The sequence below is a fragment of the Syngnathus leptorhynchus genome, chromosome 4, assembly GCF_054491065.1.
Source record: "Syngnathus leptorhynchus isolate UIUO chromosome 4, UIUO_Slep, whole genome shotgun sequence".
Classification (NCBI taxonomy): Eukaryota; Metazoa; Chordata; class Actinopteri; order Syngnathiformes; family Syngnathidae; genus Syngnathus; species Syngnathus leptorhynchus.
In genome coordinates this window covers 1644865-1665553 of record NC_141198.1, presented here as the reverse complement: position 1 = coordinate 1665553, position 20689 = coordinate 1644865, and positions in this window count along the sequence as shown.

Genomic DNA, 20689 nt, shown 5'->3' with positions numbered 1-20689 from the left:
AGCTCCATACCTCCAGAGCTCCATAGCACCAGAGCTCCATGGCTTCAGAGCTCCATAGCACCATAGCTCCATACCTCCAGAGCTCCAGGGCTCCATAGCTCCATACCTCCAGAGCTCCATACCTCCAGAGCTCCATACCTCCAGAGCTCCATAGCACCAGAGCTCCATGGCTTCAGAGCTCCATAGCACCATAGCTCCATACCTCCAGAGCTCCAGGGCTCCATAGCTCCATACCTCCAGAGCTCCATACCTCCAGAGCTCCATACCTCCAGAGCTCCAGAGCTCCATAGCACCAGAGCTCCATGGCTTCAGAGCTCCATAGCTCCATACCTCCAGAGCTCCAGGGCTCCATAGCTCCATACCTCCAGAGCTCCATACCTCCAGAGCTCCAGAGCTCCATAGCACCAGAGCTCCATGGCTTCAGAGCTCCATAGCACCATAGCTCCATACCTCCAGAGCTCCAGGGCTCCATAGCTCCATACCTCCAGAGCTCCATACCTCCAGAGCTCCATACCTCCAGAGCTCCATAGCTCCATAGCACCAGAGCTCCATAGCTCCATAGCACCAGAGCTCCATAGCACCAGAGCTCCATAGCACCAGAGCTCCATAGTTCCATAGCACCAGAGCTCCATAGCTCCATAGCACCAGAGCTCCATACTTCCAGAGCTCCATAGCTCCATAGCTCCATAGCACCAGAGCTCCATAGCTCCATAGCACCAGAGCTCCATACTTCCATAGCTCCATAGCTCCATACCTCCAGAGCTCCATAGCTCCATAGCTCCATACCTCCAGAGCTCCATAGCTCCAGAGCTCCATAGCTCCATAGCTCCATAGCACCAGAGCTCCATAGCTCCATAGCACCAGAGCTCCATACTTCCATAGCTCCAGGGCTCCATAGCTCCAGGGCTCCATACCTCCAGAGCTCCATAGCTCCATACTTCCAGAGCTCCATAGCTCCATACTTCCATAGCTCCATACTTCCATACCTCCATAGCTCCATACTTCCATAGCACCAGAGCTCCATACTTCCATAGCACCAGAGCTCCATACCTCCAGAGCTCCAGAGCTCCAGCCTGGGTGGCTGGTGGCTCCATAGCTCCATACTTCCATAGCTCTAAGTCAGAGAGTTGGCGAAAATTGCACTAAGTGCGAAAGCCCATTCATTTACAACGGCGTGTCCACAAGGCGGCGACATTTCCCCGTTACCGGTGGCTGCGCGGCGGGTGAGTGACAGAGCTTATCCGAGCGGCTGGAACTCTGCGCCGGCGTGGTCGAGCGTGAGGCCTCGGCCCTTTGGCTGCCTGGTACCTAAAACACTTCCATTGATCCAGCCACGGAGGGTGCTGGCTGGTGGCTCCATACCTCCATAGCTCCATAGCACCAGAGCTCCATAGCTCCATAGCACCAGAGCTCCATGGCTTCAGAGCTCCATAGCACCATAGCTCCATACCTCCAGAGCTCCAGGGCTCCATAGCTCCATACCTCCAGAGCTCCATACCTCCAGAGCTCCATACCTCCAGAGCTCCATAGCACCAGAGCTCCATGGCTTCAGAGCTCCATAGCACCATAGCTCCATACCTCCAGAGCTCCAGGGCTCCATAGCTCCATACCTCCAGAGCTCCATACCTCCAGAGCTCCATACCTCCAGAGCTCCATAGCACCAGAGCTCCATGGCTTCAGAGCTCCATAGCACCATAGCTCCATACCTCCAGAGCTCCAGGGCTCCATAGCTCCATACCTCCAGAGCTCCATACCTCCAGAGCTCCATACCTCCAGAGCTCCAGAGCTCCATAGCACCAGAGCTCCATGGCTTCAGAGCTCCATAGCACCATAGCTCCATACCTCCAGAGCTCCAGGGCTCCATAGCTCCATACCTCCAGAGCTCCATACCTCCAGAGCTCCAGAGCTCCATAGCACCAGAGCTCCATGGCTTCAGAGCTCCATAGCACCATAGCTCCATACCTCCAGAGCTCCAGGGCTCCATAGCTCCATACCTCCAGAGCTCCATACCTCCAGAGCTCCATACCTCCAGAGCTCCATAGCTCCATAGCACCAGAGCTCCATAGCTCCATAGCACCAGAGCTCCATAGCACCAGAGCTCCATAGCACCAGAGCTCCATAGCTCCATAGCACCAGAGCTCCATAGCTCCATAGCACCAGAGCTCCATAGCTCCATAGCACCAGAGCTCCATACTTCCAGAGCTCCATAGCTCCATAGCTCCATAGCACCAGAGCTCCATAGCTCCATAGCACCAGAGCTCCATGGCTTCAGAGCTCCATAGCACCATAGCTCCATACCTCCAGAGCTCCAGGGCTCCATAGCTCCATACCTCCAGAGCTCCATACCTCCAGAGCTCCATACCTCCAGAGCTCCATAGCACCAGAGCTCCATAGCTCCATAGCACCAGAGCTCCATAGAACCAGAGCTCCATAGCACCAGAGCTCCATAGCTCCATAGCACCAGAACTCCATAGCTCCATAGCACCAGAGCTCCATACTTCCAGAGCTCCATAGCTCCATAGCTCCATAGCACCAGAGCTCCATAGCTCCATAGCACCAGAGCTCCATAGCTCCATAGCACCAGAGCTCCATACTTCCATAGCTCCATAGCTCCATACCTCCAGAGCTCCATAGCTCCATAGCTCCATACCTCCAGAGCTCCATAGCTCCAGAGCTCCATAGCTCCATAGCTCCATAGCACCAGAGCTCCATAGCTCCATAGCACCAGAGCTCCATACTTCCATAGCTCCAGGGCTCCATAGCTCCAGGGCTCCATACCTCCAGAGCTCCATAGCTCCATACTTCCAGAGCTCCATAGCTCCATACTTCCATAGCTCCATACTTCCATACCTCCATAGCTCCATACTTCCATAGCACCAGAGCTCCATACTTCCATAGCACCAGAGCTCCATACCTCCAGAGCTCCAGAGCTCCAGCCTGGGTGGCTGGTGGCTCCATAGCTCCATACTTCCATAGCTCTAAGTCAGAGAGTTGGCGAAAATTGCACTAAGTGCGAAAGCCCATTCATTTACAACGGCGTGTCCACAAGGCGGCGACATTTCCCCGTTACCGGTGGCTGCGCGGCGGGTGAGTGGTGAGTGACAGAGCTTATCCGAGCGGCTGGAACTCTGCGCCGGCGTGGTCGAGCGTGAGGCCTCGGCCCTTTGGCTGCCTGGTACCTAAAACACTTCCATTGATCCAGCCACGGAGGGTGCTGGCTGGTGGCTCCATACCTCCATAGCTCCATAGCACCAGAGCTCCATAGCTCCATAGCACCAGAGCTCCATGGCTTCAGAGCTCCATAGCACCATAGCTCCATACCTCCAGAGCTCCAGGGCTCCATAGCTCCATACCTCCAGAGCTCCATACCTCCAGAGCTCCATACCTCCAGAGCTCCATAGCACCAGAGCTCCATGGCTTCAGAGCTCCATAGCACCATAGCTCCATACCTCCAGAGCTCCAGGGCTCCATAGCTCCATACCTCCAGAGCTCCATACCTCCAGAGCTCCATACCTCCAGAGCTCCATAGCACCAGAGCTCCATGGCTTCAGAGCTCCATAGCACCATAGCTCCATACCTCCAGAGCTCCAGGGCTCCATAGCTCCATACCTCCAGAGCTCCATACCTCCAGAGCTCCATACCTCCAGAGCTCCAGAGCTCCATAGCACCAGAGCTCCATGGCTTCAGAGCTCCATAGCTCCATACCTCCAGAGCTCCAGGGCTCCATAGCTCCATACCTCCAGAGCTCCATACCTCCAGAGCTCCAGAGCTCCATAGCACCAGAGCTCCATGGCTTCAGAGCTCCATAGCACCATAGCTCCATACCTCCAGAGCTCCAGGGCTCCATAGCTCCATACCTCCAGAGCTCCATACCTCCAGAGCTCCATACCTCCAGAGCTCCATAGCTCCATAGCACCAGAGCTCCATAGCTCCATAGCACCAGAGCTCCATAGCACCAGAGCTCCATAGCACCAGAGCTCCATAGCTCCATAGCACCAGAGCTCCATAGCTCCATAGCACCAGAGCTCCATACTTCCAGAGCTCCATAGCTCCATAGCACCAGAGCTCCATAGCTCCATAGCACCAGAGCTCCATAGCTCCATAGCTCCATAGCACCAGAGCTCCATACTTCCATAGCTCCATAGCTCCATACCTCCAGAGCTCCATAGCTCCATAGCTCCATACCTCCAGAGCTCCATAGCTCCAGAGCTCCATAGCTCCATAGCTCCATAGCACCAGAGCTCCATAGCTCCATAGCACCAGAGCTCCATACTTCCATAGCTCCAGGGCTCCATAGCTCCAGGGCTCCATACCTCCAGAGCTCCATAGCTCCATACTTCCAGAGCTCCATAGCTCCATACTTCCATAGCTCCATACTTCCATACCTCCATAGCTCCATACTTCCATAGCACCAGAGCTCCATACTTCCATAGCACCAGAGCTCCATACCTCCAGAGCTCCAGAGCTCCAGCCTGGGTGGCTGGTGGCTCCATAGCTCCATACTTCCATAGCTCTAAGTCAGAGAGTTGGCGAAAATTGCACTAAGTGCGAAAGCCCATTCATTTACAACGGCGTGTCCACAAGGCGGCGACATTTCCCCGTTACCGGTGGCTGCGCGGCGGGTGAGTGACAGAGCTTATCCGAGCGGCTGGAACTCTGCGCCGGCGTGGTCGAGCGTGAGGCCTCGGCCCTTTGGCTGCCTGGTACCTAAAACACTTCCATTGATCCAGCCACGGAGGGTGCTGGCTGGTGGCTCCATACCTCCATAGCTCCATAGCACCAGAGCTCCATAGCTCCATAGCACCAGAGCTCCATGGCTTCAGAGCTCCATAGCACCATAGCTCCATACCTCCAGAGCTCCAGGGCTCCATAGCTCCATACCTCCAGAGCTCCATACCTCCAGAGCTCCATACCTCCAGAGCTCCATAGCACCAGAGCTCCATGGCTTCAGAGCTCCATAGCACCATAGCTCCATACCTCCAGAGCTCCAGGGCTCCATAGCTCCATACCTCCAGAGCTCCATACCTCCAGAGCTCCATACCTCCAGAGCTCCATAGCACCAGAGCTCCATGGCTTCAGAGCTCCATAGCACCATAGCTCCATACCTCCAGAGCTCCAGGGCTCCATAGCTCCATACCTCCAGAGCTCCATACCTCCAGAGCTCCATAGCACCAGAGCTCCATGGCTTCAGAGCTCCATAGCACCATAGCTCCATACCTCCAGAGCTCCAGGGCTCCATAGCTCCATACCTCCAGAGCTCCATACCTCCAGAGCTCCATACCTCCAGAGCTCCAGAGCTCCATAGCACCAGAGCTCCATGGCTTCAGAGCTCCATAGCACCATAGCTCCATACCTCCAGAGCTCCAGGGCTCCATAGCTCCATACCTCCAGAGCTCCATACCTCCAGAGCTCCAGAGCTCCATAGCACCAGAGCTCCATGGCTTCAGAGCTCCATAGCACCATAGCTCCATACCTCCAGAGCTCCAGGGCTCCATAGCTCCATACCTCCAGAGCTCCATACCTCCAGAGCTCCAGAGCTCCATAGCACCAGAGCTCCATGGCTTCAGAGCTCCATAGCACCATAGCTCCATACCTCCAGAGCTCCAGGGCTCCAAAGCTCCATACCTCCAGAGCTCCATACCTCCAGAGCTCCATACCTCCAGAGCTCCATAGCTCCATAGCACCAGAGCTCCATAGCTCCATAGCACCAGAGCTCCATAGCACCAGAGCTCCATAGCACCAGAGCTCCATAGCTCCATAGCACCAGAGCTCCATAGCTCCATAGCACCAGAGCTCCATAGCTCCATAGCACCAGAGCTCCATACTTCCAGAGCTCCATAGCTCCATAGCACCAGAGCTCCATAGCTCCATAGCACCAGAGCTCCATAGCTCCATAGCACCAGAGCTCCATACTTCCATAGCTCCATAGCTCCATACCTCCAGAGCTCCATAGCTCCATAGCTCCATACCTCCAGAGCTCCATAGCTCCAGAGCTCCATAGCTCCATAGCACCAGAGCTCCATAGCTCCATAGCACCAGAGCTCCATACTTCCATAGCTCCAGGGCTCCATAGCTCCAGGGCTCCATAGCTCCATACCTCCAGAGCTCCATAGCTCCATACTTCCAGAGCTCCATAGCTCCATAGCACCAGAGCTCCATAGCTCCATAGCACCAGAGCTCCATAGCTCCATAGCACCAGAGCTCCATAGCTCCATAGCACCAGAGCTCCATAGCTCCATAGCTCCAGGGCTCCATAGCTCCATAGCTCCAGGGCTCCATAGCTCCATAGCTCCAGGGCTCCATAGCTCCATAGCTCCATACCTCCAGAGCTCCATACCTCCAGAGCTCCATACCTCCATAGCACCAGAACTCCATAGCTCCAGGGCTCCAGGGCTCCATAGCTCCATACCTCCAGAGCTCCATAGCTCCATACTTCCAGAGCTCCATAGCTCCATAGCTCCATACTTCCATAGCTCCATAGCTCCATACTTCCATAGCACCTGAGCTCCATACCTCCAGAGCTCCATAGCTCCAGCCTGGGTGGCTGGTGGCTCCATAGCTCCATACTTCCATAGCTCTAAGTCAGAGAGTTGGCGAAAATTGCACTAAGTGCGAAAGCCCATTCATTTACAACGGCGTGTCCGCCAGGCGGCGACATTTCCCCGTTACCGGTGGCTGCGCGGCGGGTGAGTGACAGAGCTTATCCGAGCGGCTGGAACTCTGCGCCGGCGTGGTCGAGCGTGAGGCCTCGGCCCTTTGGCTGCCTGGTACCTAAAACACTTCCATTGATCCAGCCACGGAGGGTGCTGGCTGGTGGCTCCATACCTCCATAGCTCCATAGCACCAGAGCTCCATAGCTCCATAGCACCAGAGCTCCATGGCTTCAGAGCTCCATAGCACCATAGCTCCATACCTCCAGAGCTCCAGGGCTCCATAGCTCCATACCTCCAGAGCTCCATACCTCCAGAGCTCCATACCTCCAGAGCTCCATAGCACCAGAGCTCCATGGCTTCAGAGCTCCATAGCACCATAGCTCCATACCTCCAGAGCTCCAGGGCTCCATAGCTCCATACCTCCAGAGCTCCATACCTCCAGAGCTCCATACCTCCAGAGCTCCATAGCACCAGAGCTCCATGGCTTCAGAGCTCCATAGCACCATAGCTCCATACCTCCAGAGCTCCAGGGCTCCATAGCTCCATACCTCCAGAGCTCCATACCTCCAGAGCTCCATACCTCCAGAGCTCCAGAGCTCCATAGCACCAGAGCTCCATGGCTTCAGAGCTCCATAGCTCCATACCTCCAGAGCTCCAGGGCTCCATAGCTCCATACCTCCAGAGCTCCATACCTCCAGAGCTCCAGAGCTCCATAGCACCAGAGCTCCATGGCTTCAGAGCTCCATAGCACCATAGCTCCATACCTCCAGAGCTCCAGGGCTCCATAGCTCCATACCTCCAGAGCTCCATACCTCCAGAGCTCCATACCTCCAGAGCTCCATAGCTCCATAGCACCAGAGCTCCATAGCTCCATAGCACCAGAGCTCCATAGCACCAGAGCTCCATAGCACCAGAGCTCCATAGCTCCATAGCACCAGAGCTCCATAGCTCCATAGCACCAGAGCTCCATAGCTCCATAGCACCAGAGCTCCATACTTCCAGAGCTCCATAGCTCCATAGCTCCATAGCACCAGAGCTCCATAGCTCCATAGCACCAGAGCTCCATGGCTTCAGAGCTCCATAGCACCATAGCTCCATACCTCCAGAGCTCCAGGGCTCCATAGCTCCATACCTCCAGAGCTCCATACCTCCAGAGCTCCATACCTCCAGAGCTCCATAGCACCAGAGCTCCATAGCTCCATAGCACCAGAGCTCCATAGCACCAGAACTCCATAGCACCAGAGCTCCATAGCTCCATAGCACCAGAGCTCCATAGCTCCATAGCACCAGAGCTCCATACTTCCAGAGCTCCATAGCTCCATAGCTCCATAGCACCAGAGCTCCATAGCTCCATAGCACCAGAGCTCCATAGCTCCATAGCACCAGAGCTCCATACTTCCATAGCTCCATAGCTCCATACCTCCAGAGCTCCATAGCTCCATAGCTCCATACCTCCAGAGCTCCATAGCTCCATAGCTCCAGAGCTCCATAGCTCCATAGCACCAGAGCTCCATAGCTCCATAGCACCAGAGCTCCATACTTCCATAGCTCCAGGGCTCCATAGCTCCAGGGCTCCATACCTCCAGAGCTCCATAGCTCCATACTTCCAGAGCTCCATAGCTCCATACTTCCATAGCTCCATACTTCCATACCTCCATAGCTCCATACTTCCATAGCACCAGAGCTCCATACTTCCATAGCACCAGAGCTCCATACCTCCAGAGCTCCAGAGCTCCAGCCTGGGTGGCTGGTGGCTCCATAGCTCCATACTTCCATAGCTCTAAGTCAGAGAGTTGGCGAAAATTGCACTAAGTGCGAAAGCCCATTCATTTACAACGGCGTGTCCACAAGGCGGCGACATTTCCCCGTTACCGGTGGCTGCGCGGCGGGTGAGTGACAGAGCTTATCCGAGCGGCTGGAACTCTGCGCCGGCGTGCTCGAGCGTGAGGCCTCGGCCCTTTGGCTGCCTGGTACCTAAAACACTTCCATTGATCCAGCCACGGAGGGTGCTGGCTGGTGGCTCCATACCTCCATAGCTCCATAGCACCAGAGCTCCATAGCTCCATAGCACCAGAGCTCCATGGCTTCAGAGCTCCATAGCACCATAGCTCCATACCTCCAGAGCTCCAGGGCTCCATAGCTCCATACCTCCAGAGCTCCATACCTCCAGAGCTCCATACCTCCAGAGCTCCATAGCACCAGAGCTCCATGGCTTCAGAGCTCCATAGCACCATAGCTCCATACCTCCAGAGCTCCAGGGCTCCATAGCTCCATACCTCCAGAGCTCCATACCTCCAGAGCTCCATACCTCCAGAGCTCCATAGCACCAGAGCTCCATGGCTTCAGAGCTCCATAGCACCATAGCTCCATACCTCCAGAGCTCCAGGGCTCCATAGCTCCATACCTCCAGAGCTCCATACCTCCAGAGCTCCATACCTCCAGAGCTCCATAGCACCAGAGCTCCATAGCACCAGAGCTCCATAGCTCCATAGCACCAGAGCTCCATAGCTCCATAGCACCAGAGCTCCATAGCTCCATAGCACCAGAGCTCCATACTTCCAGAGCTCCATAGCTCCATAGCTCCATAGCACCAGAGCTCCATAGCTCCATAGCACCAGAGCTCCATGGCTTCAGAGCTCCATAGCACCATAGCTCCATACCTCCAGAGCTCCAGGGCTCCATAGCTCCATACCTCCAGAGCTCCATACCTCCAGAGCTCCATACCTCCAGAGCTCCATAGCACCAGAGCTCCATAGCTCCATAGCACCAGAGCTCCATAGCACCAGAGCTCCATAGCACCAGAGCTCCATAGCTCCATAGCACCAGAGCTCCATAGCTCCATAGCACCAGAGCTCCATACTTCCAGAGCTCCATAGCTCCATAGCACCAGAGCTCCATAGCTCCATAGCACCAGAGCTCCATAGCTCCATAGCACCAGAGCTCCATACTTCCATAGCTCCATAGCTCCATACCTCCAGAGCTCCATAGCTCCATAGCTCCATACCTCCAGAGCTCCATAGCTCCAGAGCTCCATAGCTCCATAGCTCCATAGCACCAGAGCTCCATAGCTCCATAGCACCAGAGCTCCATACTTCCATAGCTCCAGGGCTCCATAGCTCCAGGGCTCCATACCTCCAGAGCTCCATAGCTCCATACTTCCAGAGCTCCATAGCTCCATACTTCCATAGCTCCATACTTCCATACCTCCATAGCTCCATACTTCCATAGCACCAGAGCTCCATACTTCCATAGCACCAGAGCTCCATACCTCCAGAGCTCCAGCCTGGGTGGCTGGTGGCTCCATAGCTCCATACTTCCATAGCTCTAAGTCAGAGAGTTGGCGAAAATTGCACTAAGTGCGAAAGCCCATTCATTTACAACGGCGTGTCCGCCAGGCGGCGACATTTCCCCGTTACCGGTGGCTGCGCGGCGGGTGAGTGACAGAGCTTATCCGAGCGGCTGGAACTCTGCGCCGGCGTGGTCGAGCGTGAGGCCTCGGCCCTTTGGCTGCCTGGTACCTAAAACACTTCCATTGATCCAGCCACGGAGGGTGCTGGCTGGTGGCTCCATACCTCCATAGCTCCATAGCACCAGAGCTCCATAGCTCCATAGCACCAGAGCTCCATGGCTTCAGAGCTCCATAGCACCATAGCTCCATACCTCCAGAGCTCCTGGGCTCCATAGCTCCATACCTCCAGAGCTCCATACCTCCAGAGCTCCATACCTCCAGAGCTCCATAGCACCAGAGCTCCATGGCTTCAGAGCTCCATAGCACCATAGCTCCATACCTCCAGAGCTCCAGGGCTCCATAGCTCCATACCTCCAGAGCTCCATACCTCCAGAGCTCCATACCTCCAGAGCTCCATAGCACCAGAGCTCCATGGCTTCAGAGCTCCATAGCACCATAGCTCCATACCTCCAGAGCTCCAGGGCTCCATAGCTCCATACCTCCAGAGCTCCATACCTCCAGAGCTCCATACCTCCAGAGCTCCAGAGCTCCATAGCACCAGAGCTCCATGGCTTCAGAGCTCCATAGCACCATAGCTCCATACCTCCAGAGCTCCAGGGCTCCATAGTTCCATACCTCCAGAGCTCCATACCTCCAGAGCTCCATAGCTCCATAGCACCAGAGCTCCATAGCTCCATAGCACCAGAGCTCCATAGCACCAGAGCTCCATAGCACCAGAGCTCCATAGCTCCATAGCACCAGAGCTCCATAGCTCCATAGCACCAGAGCTCCATAGCTCCATAGCACCAGAGCTCCATACTTCCAGAGCTCCATAGCTCCATAGCTCCATAGCACCAGAGCTCCATAGCTCCATAGCACCAGAGCTCCATGGCTTCAGAGCTCCATAGCACCATAGCTCCATACCTCCAGAGCTCCAGGGCTCCATAGCTCCATACCTCCAGAGCTCCATACCTCCAGAGCTCCATACCTCCAGAGCTCCATAGCACCAGAGCTCCATAGCTCCATAGCACCAGAGCTCCATAGCACCAGAGCTCCATAGCACCAGAGCTCCATAGCTCCATAGCACCAGAGCTCCATAGCTCCATAGCACCAGAGCTCCATACTTCCAGAGCTCCATAGCTCCATAGCACCAGAGCTCCATAGCTCCATAGCACCAGAGCTCCATAGCTCCATAGCACCAGAGCTCCATACTTCCATAGCTCCATAGCTCCATACCTCCAGAGCTCCATAGCTCCATAGCTCCATACCTCCAGAGCTCCATAGCTCCAGAGCTCCATAGCTCCATAGCTCCATAGCACCAGAGCTCCATAGCTCCATAGCACCAGATCTCCATACTTCCATAGCTCCAGGGCTCCATAGCTCCAGGGCTCCATACCTCCAGAGCTCCATAGCTCCATACTTCCAGAGCTCCATAGCTCCATACTTCCATAGCTCCATACTTCCATACCTCCATAGCTCCATACTTCCATAGCACCAGAGCTCCATACTTCCATAGCACCAGAGCTCCATACCTCCAGAGCTCCAGAGCTCCAGCCTGGGTGGCTGGTGGCTCCATAGCTCCATACTTCCATAGCTCTAAGTCAGAGAGTTGGCGAAAATTGCACTAAGTGCGAAAGCCCATTCATTTACAACGGCGTGTCCACAAGGCGGCGACATTTCCCCGTTACCGGTGGCTGCGCGGCGGGTGAGTGACAGAGCTTATCCGAGCGGCTGGAACTCTGCGCCGGCGTGGTCGAGCGTGAGGCCTCGGCCCTTTGGCTGCCTGGTACCTAAAACACTTCCATTGATCCAGCCACGGAGGGTGCTGGCTGGTGGCTCCATACCTCCATAGCTCCATAGCACCAGAGCTCCATAGCTCCATAGCACCAGAGCTCCATGGCTTCAGAGCTCCATAGCACCATAGCTCCATACCTCCAGAGCTCCAGGGCTCCATAGCTCCATACCTCCAGAGCTCCATACCTCCAGAGCTCCATACCTCCAGAGCTCCATAGCACCAGAGCTCCATGGCTTCAGAGCTCCATAGCACCATAGCTCCATACCTCCAGAGCTCCAGGGCTCCATAGCTCCATACCTCCAGAGCTCCATACCTCCAGAGCTCCATACCTCCAGAGCTCCATAGCACCAGAGCTCCATGGCTTCAGAGCTCCATAGCACCATAGCTCCATACCTCCAGAGCTCCAGGGCTCCATAGCTCCATACCTCCAGAGCTCCATACCTCCAGAGCTCCATACCTCCAGAGCTCCATAGCACCAGAGCTCCATGGCTTCAGAGCTCCATAGCACCATAGCTCCATACCTCCAGAGCTCCAGGGCTCCATAGCTCCATACCTCCATACCTCCATACCTCCAGAGCTCCATACCTCCAGAGCTCCAGAGCTCCATAGCACCAGAGCTCCATGGCTTCAGAGCTCCATAGCACCATAGCTCCATACCTCCAGAGCTCCAGGGCTCCATAGCTCCATACCTCCAGAGCTCCATACCTCCAGAGCTCCAGAGCTCCATAGCACCAGAGCTCCATGGCTTCAGAGCTCCATAGCACCATAGCTCCATACCTCCAGAGCTCCAGGGCTCCATAGCTCCATACCTCCAGAGCTCCATACCTCCAGAGCTCCAGAGCTCCATAGCACCAGAGCTCCATGGCTTCAGAGCTCCATAGCACCATAGCTCCATACCTCCAGAGCTCCAGGGCTCCAAAGCTCCATACCTCCAGAGCTCCATACCTCCAGAGCTCCATACCTCCAGAGCTCCATAGCTCCATAGCACCAGAGCTCCATAGCTCCATAGCACCAGAGCTCCATAGCACCAGAGCTCCATAGCACCAGAGCTCCATAGCTCCATAGCACCAGAGCTCCATAGCTCCATAGCACCAGAGCTCCATAGCTCCATAGCACCAGAGCTCCATACTTCCAGAGCTCCATAGCTCCATAGCTCCATAACACCAGAGCTCCATAGCTCCATAGCACCAGAGCTCCATAGCTCCATAGCACCAGAGCTCCATACTTCCATAGCTCCATAGCTCCATACCTCCAGAGCTCCATAGCTCCATAGCTCCATACCTCCAGAGCTCCATAGCTCCAGAGCTCCATAGCTCCATAGCACCAGAGCTCCATAGCTCCATAGCACCAGAGCTCCATACTTCCATAGCTCCAGGGCTCCATAGCTCCAGGGCTCCATAGCTCCATACCTCCAGAGCTCCATAGCTCCATACTTCCAGAGCTCCATAGCTCCATAGCACCAGAGCTCCATAGCTCCATAGCACCAGAGCTCCATAGCTCCATAACACCAGAGCTCCATAGCTCCATAGCACCAGAGCTCCATAGCTCCATAGCTCCAGGGCTCCATAGCTCCATAGCTCCAGGGCTCCATAGCTCCATAGCTCCAGGGCTCCATAGCTCCATAGCTCCATACCTCCAGAGCTCCATACCTCCAGAGCTCCATACCTCCATAGCACCAGAGCTCCATAGCTCCAGGGCTCCAGGGCTCCATAGCTCCATACCTCCAGAGCTCCATAGCTCCATACTTCCAGAGCTCCATAGCTCCATAGCTCCATACTTCCATAGCTCCATAGCTCCATACTTCCATAGCACCTGAGCTCCATACCTCCAGAGCTCCATAGCTCCAGCCTGGGTGGCTGGTGGCTCCATAGCTCCATACTTCCATAGCTCTAAGTCAGAGAGTTGGCGAAAATTGCACTAAGTGCGAAAGCCCATTCATTTACAACGGCGTGTCCGCCAGGCGGCGACATTTCCCCGTTACCGGTGGCTGCGCGGCGGGTGAGTGACAGAGCTTATCCGAGCGGCTGGAACTCTGCGCCGGCGTGGTCGAGCGTGAGGCCTCGGCCCTTTGGCTGCCTGGTACCTAAAACACTTCCATTGATCCAGCCACGGAGGGTGCTGGCTGGTGGCTCCATACCTCCATAGCTCCATAGCACCAGAGCTCCATAGCTCCATAGCACCAGAGCTCCATGGCTTCAGAGCTCCATAGCACCATAGCTCCATACCTCCAGAGCTCCAGGGCTCCATAGCTCCATACCTCCAGAGCTCCATACCTCCAGAGCTCCATAGCACCAGAGCTCCATGGCTTCAGAGCTCCATAGCACCATAGCTCCATACCTCCAGAGCTCCAGGGCTCCATAGCTCCATACCTCCAGAGCTCCATACCTCCAGAGCTCCATACCTCCAGAGCTCCATAGCACCAGAGCTCCATGGCTTCAGAGCTCCATAGCACCATAGCTCCATACCTCCAGAGCTCCAGGGCTCCATAGCTCCATACCTCCAGAGCTCCATACCTCCAGAGCTCCATACCTCCAGAGCTCCATAGCACCAGAGCTCCATGGCTTCAGAGCTCCATAGCACCATAGCTCCATACCTCCAGAGCTCCAGGGCTCCATAGCTCCATACCTCCAGAGCTCCATACCTCCAGAGCTCCATACCTCCAGAGCTCCATAGCACCAGAGCTCCATGGCTTCAGAGCTCCATAGCACCATAGCTCCATACCTCCAGAGCTCCAGGGCTCCATAGCTCCATACCTCCAGAGCTCCATACCTCCAGAGCTCCATACCTCCAGAGCTCCAGAGCTCCATAGCACCAGAGCTCCATGGCTTCAGAGCTCCATAGCACCATAGCTCCATACCTCCAGAGCTCCAGGGCTCCATAGCTCCATACCTCCAGAGCTCCATACCTCCAGAGCTCGAGGGCTCCATAGCACCAGAGCTCCATGGCTTCAGAGCTCCATAGCACCATAGCTCCATACCTCCAGAGCTCCAGGGCTCCATAGCTCCATACCTCCAGAGCTCCATACCTCCAGAGCTCCAGAGCTCCATAGCACCAGAGCTCCATGGCTTCAGAGCTCCATAGCACCATAGCTCCATACCTCCAGAGCTCCAGGGCTCCAAAGCTCCATACCTCCAGAGCTCCATACCTCCAGAGCTCCATACCTCCAGAGCTCCATAGCTCCATAGCACCAGAGCTCCATAGCTCCATAGCACCAGAGCTCCGTAGCACCAGAGCTCCATAGCACCAGAGCTCCATAGCTCCATAGCACCAGAGCTCCATAGCTCCATAGCACCAGAGCTCCATAGCTCCATAGCACCAGAGCTCCATACTTCCAGAGCTCCATAGCTCCATAGCACCAGAGCTCCATAGCTCCATAGCACCAGAGCTCCATAGCTCCATAGCACCAGAGCTCCATACTTCCATAGCTCCATAGCTCCATACCTCCAGAGCTCCATAGCTCCATAGCTCCATACCTCCAGAGCTCCATAGCTCCAGAGCTCCATAGCTCCATAGCACCAGAGCTCCATAGCTCCATAGCACCAGAGCTCCATACTTCCATAGCTCCAGGGCTCCATAGCTCCAGGGCTCCATAGCTCCATACCTCCAGAGCTCCATAGCTCCATACTTCCAGAGCTCCATAGCTCCATAGCACCAGAGCTCCATAGCTCCATAGCACCAGAGCTCCATAGCTCCATAGCACCAGAGCTCCATAGCTCCATAGCACCAGAGCTCCATAGCTCCATAGCTCCAGGGCTCCATAGCTCCACAGCTCCAGGGCTCCATAGCTCCATAGCTCCAGGGCTCCATAGCTCCATAGCTCCATACCTCCAGAGCTCCATACCTCCAGAGCTCCATACCTCCATAGCACCAGAGCTCCATAGCTCCAGGGCTCCAGGGCTCCATAGCTCCATACCTCCAGAGCTCCATAGCTCCATACTTCCAGAGCTCCATAGCTCCATAGCTCCATACTTCCATAGCTCCATAGCTCCATACTTCCATAGCACCTGAGCTCCATACCTCCAGAGCTCCATAGCTCCAGCCTGGGTGGCTGGTGGCTCCATAGCTCCATACTTCCATAGCTCTAAGTCAGAGAGTTGGCGAAAATTGCACTAAGTGCGAAAGCCCATTCATTTACAACGGCGTGTCCGCCAGGCGGCGACATTTCCCCGTTACCGGTGGCTGCGCGGCGGGTGAGTGACAGAGCTTATCCGAGCGGCTGGAACTCTGCGCCGGCGTGGTCGAGCGTGAGGCCTCGGCCCTTTGGCTGCCTGGTACCTAAAACACTTCCATTGATCCAGCCACGGAGGGTGCTGGCTGGTGGCTCCATACCTCCATAGCTCCATAGCACCAGAGCTCCATAGCTCCATAGCACCAGAGCTCCATGGCTTCAGAGCTCCATAGCACCATAGCTCCATACCTCCAGAGCTCCAGGGCTCCATAGCTCCATACCTCCAGAGCTCCATACCTCCAGAGCTCCATACCTCCAGAGCTCCATAGCACCAGAGCTCCATGGCTTCAGAGCTCCATAGCACCATAGCTCCATACCTCCAGAGCTCCAGGGCTCCATAGCTCCATACCTCCAGAGCTCCATACCTCCAGAGCTCCATACCTCCAGAGCTCCATAGCACCAGAGCTCCATGGCTTCAGAGCTCCATAGCACCATAGCTCCATACCTCCAGAGCTCCAGGGCTCCATAGCTCCATACCTCCAGAGCTCCATACCTCAAGAGCTCCATACCTCCAGAGCTCCAGAGCTCCATAGCACCAGAGCTCCATGGCTTCAGAGCTCCATAGCACCATAGCTCCATACCTCCAGAGCTCCAGGGCTCCATAGCTCCATACCTCCAGAGCTCCATACCTCCAGAGCTCCAGAGCTCCATAGCACCAGAGCTCCATGGCTTCAGAGCTCCATAGCACCATAGCTCCATACCTCCAGAGCTCCAGGGCTCCATAGCTCCATACCTCCAGAGCTCCATACCTCCAGAGCTCCATACCTCCAGAGCTCCATAGCTCCATAGCACCAGAGCTCCATAGCTCCATAGCACCAGAGCTCCATAGCACCAGAGCTCCATAGCACCAGAGCTCCATAGCTCCATAGCACCAGAGCTCCATAGCTCCATAGCACCAGAGCTCCATAGCTCCATAGCACCAGAGCTCCATACTTCCAGAGCTCCATAGCTCCATAGCTCCATAGCACCAGAGCTCCATAGCTCCATAGCACCAGAGCTCCATGGCTTCAGAGCTCCATAGCACCATAGCTCCATACCTCCAGAGCTCCAGGGCTCCATAGCTCCATACCTCCAGAGCTCCATACCTCCAGAGCTCCATACCTCCAGAGCTCCATAGCACCAGAGCTCCATAGCTCCATAGCACCAGAGCTCCATAGCACCAGAGCTCCATAGCACCAGAGCTCCATAGCTCCATAGCACCAGAGCTCCATAGCTCCATAGCACCAGAGCTCCATACTTCCAGAGCTCCATAGCTCCATAGCTCCATAGCACCAGAGCTCCATAGCTCCATAGCACCAGAGCTCCATAGCTCCATAGCACCAGAGCTCCATACTTCCATAGCTCCATAGCTCCATACCTCCAGAGCTCCATAGCTCCATAGCTCCATACCTCCAGAGCTCCATAGCTCCAGAGCTCCATAGCTCCATAGCTCCATAGCACCAGAGCTCCATAGCTCCATAGCACCAGAGCTCCATACTTCCATAGCTCCAGGGCTCCATAGCTCCAGGGCTCCATACCTCCAGAGCTCCATAGCTCCATACTTCCAGAGCTCCATAGCTCCATACTTCCATAGCTCCATACTTCCATACCTCCATAGCTCCATACTTCCATAGCACCAGAGCTCCATACTTCCATAGCACCAGAGCTCCATACCTCCAGAGCTCCAGAGCTCCAGCCTGGGTGGCTGGTGGCTCCATAGCTCCATACTTCCATAGCTCTAAGTCAGATAGTTGGCGAAAATTGCACTAAGTGCGAAAGCCCATTCATTTACAACGGCGTGTCCGCCAGGCGGCGACATTTCCCCGTTACCGGTGGCTGCGCGGCGGGTGAGTGACAGAGCTTATCCGAGCGGCTGGAACTCTGCGCCGGCGTGGTCGAGCGTGAGGCCTCGGCCCTTTGGCTGCCTGGTACCTAAAACACTTCCATTGATCCAGCCACGGAGGGTGCTGGCTGGTGGCTCCATACCTCCATAGCTCCATAGCACCAGAGCTCCATAGCTCCATAGCACCAGAGCTCCATGGCTTCAGAGCTCCATAGCACCATAGCTCCATACCTCCAGAGCTCCAGGGCTCCATAGCTCCATACCTCCAGAGCTCCATACCTCCAGAGCTCCATACCTCCAGAGCTCCATAGCACCAGAGCTCCATGGCTTCAGAGCTCCATAGCACCATAGCTCCATACCTCCAGAGCTCCAGGGCTCCATAGCTCCATACCTCCAGAGCTCCATACCTCCAGAGCTCCATACCTCCAGAGCTCCATAGCACCAGAGCTCCATGGCTTCAGAGCTCCATAGCACCATAGCTCCATACCTCCAGAGCTCCAGGGCTCCATAGCTCCATACCTCCAGAGCTCCATACCTCCAGAGCTCCATACCCCCAGAGCTCCATAGCACCAGAGCTCCATGGCTTCAGAGCTCCATAGCACCATAGCTCCATACCTCCAGAGCTCCAGGGCTCCATAGCTCCATACCTCCAGAGCTCCATACCTCCAGAGCTCCATACCTCCAGAGCTCCAGAGCTCCATAGCACCAGAGCTCCATGGCTTCAGAGCTCCATAGCACCATAGCTCCATACCTCCAGAGCTCCAGGGCTCCATAGCTCCATACTTCCAGAGCTCCATACCTCCAGAGCTCCAGAGCTCCATAGCACCAGAGCTCCATGGCTTCAGAGCTCCATAGCACCATAGCTCCATACCTCCAGAGCTCCAGGGCTCCATAGCTCCATACCTCCAGAGCTCCATACCTCCAGAGCTCCAGAGCTCCATAGCACCAGAGCTCCATGGCTTCAGAGCTCCATAGCACCATAGCTCCATACCTCCAGAGCTCCAGGGCTCCAAAGCTCCATACCTCCAGAGCTCCATACCTCCAGAGCTCCATACCTCCAGAGCTCCATAGCTCCATAGCACCAGAGCTCCATAGCTCCATAGCACCAGAGCTCCATAGCACCAGAGCTCCATAGCACCAGAGCTCCATAGCTCCATAGCACCAGAGCTCCATAGCTCCATAGCACCAGAGCTCCATACTTCCAGAGCTCCATAGCTCCATAGCACCAGAGCTCCATAGCTCCATAGCACCAGAGCTCCATAGCTCCATAGCACCAGAGCTCCATACTTCCATAGCTCCATAGCTCCATACCTCCAGAGCTCCATAGCTCCATAGCTCCATACCTCCAGAGCTCCATAGCTCCAGAGCTCCATAGCTCCATAGCACCAGAGCTCCATAGCTCCATAGCACCAGAGCTCCATACTTCCATAGCTCCAGGGCTCCATAGCTCCAGGGCTCCATAGCTCCATACCTCCAGAGCTCCATAGCTCCATACTTCCAGAGCTCCATAGCTCCATAGCACCAGAGCTCCATAGCTCCATAGCACCAGAGCTCCATAGCTCCATAGCACCAGAGCTCCATAGCTCCATAGCACCAGAGCTCCATAGCTCCATAGCTCCAGGGCTCCATAGCTCCATAGCTCCAGGGCTCCATAGCTCCATAGCTCCAGGGCTCCATAGCTCCATAGCTCCATACCTCCAGAGCTCCATACCTCCAGAGCTCCATACCTCCATAGCACCAGAACTCCATAGCTCCAGGGCTCCAGGGCTCCATAGCTCCATACCTCCAGAGCTCCATAGCTCCATACTTCCAGAGCTCCATAGCTCCATAGCTCCATACTTCCATAGCTCCATAGCTCCATACTTCCATAGCACCTGAGCTCCATACCTCCAGAGCTCCATAGCTCCAGCCTGGGTGGCTGGTGGCTCCATAGCTCCATACTTCCATAGCTCTAAGTCAGAGAGTTGGCGAAAATTGCACTAAGTGCGAAAGCCCATTCATTTACAACGGCGTGTCCGCCAGGCGGCGACATTTCCCCGTTACCGGTGGCTGCGCGGCGGGTGAGTGACAGAGCTTATCCGAGCGGCTGGAACTCTGCGCCGGCGTGGTCGAGCGTGAGGCCTCGGCCCTTTGGCTGCCTGGTACCTAAAACACTTCCATTGATCCAGCCACGGAGGGTGCTGGCTGGTGGCTCCATACCTCCATAGCTCCATAGCACCAGAGCTCCATAGCTCCATAGCACCAGAGCTCCATGGCTTCAGAGCTCCATAGCACCATAGCTCCATACCTCCAGAGCTCCAGGGCTCCATAGCTCCATACCTCCAGAGCTCCATACCTCCAGAGCTCCATACCTCCAGAGCTCCATAGCACCAGAGCTCCATAGCTTCAGAGCTCCATAGCACCATAGCTCCATACCTCCAGAGCTCCAGGGCTCCATAGCTCCATACCTCCAGAGCTCCATACCTCCAGAGCTCCATACCTCCAGAGCTCCATAGCACCAGAGCTCCATGGCTTCAGAGCTCCATAGCACCATAGCTCCATACCTCCAGAGCTCCAGGGCTCCATAGCTCCATACCTCCAGAGCTCCATACCTCCAGAGCTCCATACCTCCATAGCTCCAGAGCTCCATAGCACCAGAGCTCCATGGCTTCAGAGCTCCATAGCACCATAGCTCCATACCTCCAGAGCTCCAGGGCTCCATAGCTCCATACCTCCAGAGCTCCATACCTCCAGAGCTCCAGAG